This window comes from Nycticebus coucang, chromosome 5 (assembly GCF_027406575.1).
Source record: "Nycticebus coucang isolate mNycCou1 chromosome 5, mNycCou1.pri, whole genome shotgun sequence".
Classification (NCBI taxonomy): domain Eukaryota; kingdom Metazoa; phylum Chordata; class Mammalia; order Primates; family Lorisidae; genus Nycticebus; species Nycticebus coucang.
In genome coordinates, this window is record NC_069784.1 from 82,330,363 (window position 1) to 82,332,748 (window position 2,386).

At 40.2% G+C, this 2,386-nt stretch overlaps 1 non-coding gene across 1 annotated transcript; it reads left to right on the top strand.

Moving 5' to 3' along the window:
* The first annotated feature begins 2,048 nt into the window (after positions 1-2,048).
* Positions 2,049-2,154, top strand: LOC128586991 (U6 spliceosomal RNA). The gene has a single exon (XR_008380434.1). It is a non-coding gene; the product is annotated as a U6 spliceosomal RNA (small nuclear RNA).
* Positions 2,155-2,386: the final 232 nt, after the last annotated feature.

A 2,386-nucleotide genomic window follows, 5' to 3' on the forward strand; every position in this document is an offset into this window, starting at 1 on the left:
ATAAATATAAATATTATATAATATATATAGAATTTTGATTTTTTTTTTTTTACTTTTTACTTCTTAAATATTTCTCACTGCCCACCCACCACACTTACTATTTTCATGGTTGTTAACATTCCACGCCGTTGGCCCTTCACTACTCAGTTTCCCTCCATTATTGAAAATTTAGATTCTTTCCAGTTTGGGATGGTGTGCTGCTTGTCTAAGCATATCTTTTTGTTTAAAGATTCTTTCCAACAATATCATTTTCTCCTCTTGAGTTATTAAGATATGTTTCAAAAAAATAGGATTATTATGTTTTCTGGTATTGGATATTCATTCTCAAGTTGTTCTCCAAAAGAAATGCTGCCATTCTGACAAAGCTTAGAACCACGCATGGACAAACCTCTCTTTCTGAAGCCCCGCCAGCACTATTCATGATGACATTCCATGAGTGCTAGCCAACAGAATTCAGATTTCTCATATCAGTAGTAAACCTCAGAGTAATTTGCAAATCTCCCTCTACTGACATGATGCACATCATGTCAGTCCCTAGATCACAGTCTTAAATCCGGGGCTGTGTGCGCAGGGAGCAGAGCCCACCGCAGGTGCCTAAGAACTCCTCTTAGCCCACTACCTTCCTGCTTCTTCTCCCTCTCACCCTTTCTTTCTAAAGTAGATTCTGAACTGTTGACACTGGAACAGTCAGCTACCTTTGAGGTAGTCACACTATCGCCAAAGGTCTTTGATTCCTTGAGAGCAGCTTGTAGTTTGGGAGGGGAGGTTACAAAGAAGAAGAGTGGATGGTGATGTCTTGCAACCCTGGAAACTTTGCCTAATGAGAAAAGAGAGTGATTTTTTTTTGGAGGGGGCGGGGAGAGGAGATCTCCCTCTTCCTCAGGGAATACATGTGTGGTCATTGGCCTTGATCATAAAAAGAATCAAACTAATAAAAAGGGAAAAATATCCCCAGAATGTATTGTGAGGAAAACAATATGAGTTCAGATGCCTGGGATATTCCATCACTGCTAAAGCACACAAAGACTCCCTTTTCAGATATGACTTTCCAAAGACAGATCTAAAGTGAGTCCACTAGTGAGTCCAGCAGTCTGAACTTTGACAATTATGTGGAATAAAGGAGAAAGAAGAGGTTATCAATAATAATTTATCAATGGGAGTGTGTTCTCTGCCTTTCAATGTGTCTTGAACCCTTCCAATGGCTCTATTGTCTCCTTCGATGGAGCTGGCCAGCAACCCTTCCTGGGAGTCTTTGTTGCCTTCCTTGAAAAACATTTAAAACAAACAAGCCCCTTTCTCTTCCCAAAGACAGTATAAGCAATATTAATGGTTATCTACCTGTGATAAGCACAACAGGCTCATTTTACCCGACTTGAAAGGGTCATCTGTACTGTCAAGCCCAATTAACTTGTCTTACTCTCACACAAGAAAGGAAGGTTACTGAAAGGCCACATCTTGCTTTGTATCTTGGCTGCTCTGGTACAATGGCCTGATCAAAGGCCATCAAAGCTTCAGGTCAATAAAGGCAGATCCTGCTTCTTTAGGACATTGGCACACTGCCACACATGGGAACTTGTGGGTGCTTACTGAAAGGCTCAAAAGCCAAGATGGGACTTTACATGTATAGGGCCTCCCAGAGGTAGGCAGAGGCCCCAGACCATGCCCCAATCTTATAACAGGGCTATAAAAATTGTAGTATATTGTAAATATTTATGGTTAATAAACTAATGCTTTTAATACATAGCAATGCGACATAATTGTACTTTTCATAAAATAATTACAGGATTTATTAAAAATTAAAGTGCACCATAGGTAGGATGTCTGTAATGGGACATAATTTGAATGATGAATATATTTTGATCAATCATATCTGAGTATTTTTGAGAGTTCATTTGGGGAAAACTACCAGAAGTCCACTTTGAGCTCCACCTGGGTGAATGGGGAGCCTGTAAATTGTCAGTCAATGATTCTACTTGCACTCCTGAGACAAGTCCCACCTGTGCACATTTCAAGCCCGTCACAAAACTCATTCCTCACCTGGTCCACCTGTGCTCACTTCAGTAGCGCATCCATGAAATTGGAACGATGCCGAGAGGATTAGCCTGGCCCCTGCGCAAGAATGGCAGGGAAACTCATCTGGTCCACGAGCCTCTATCAGCGCTGCAAACCTATCGGATATGCAAATGTCTGTTGATATATTTGGTTCTGTCTCACAGAATTCTAATGTTAGAAGGAAATAAAAAAAAAGCTCATTTACTTATTCTCCTGTTATTAGGAAAGCTTGACTCTTAATCACCCCAGACATGTAGCTACATATGAGTACCAGGGTGGTTCTTGCTTCCTTTAATAGTTCATTTTGAAGATTATAAATGAATTTTTGAAACAA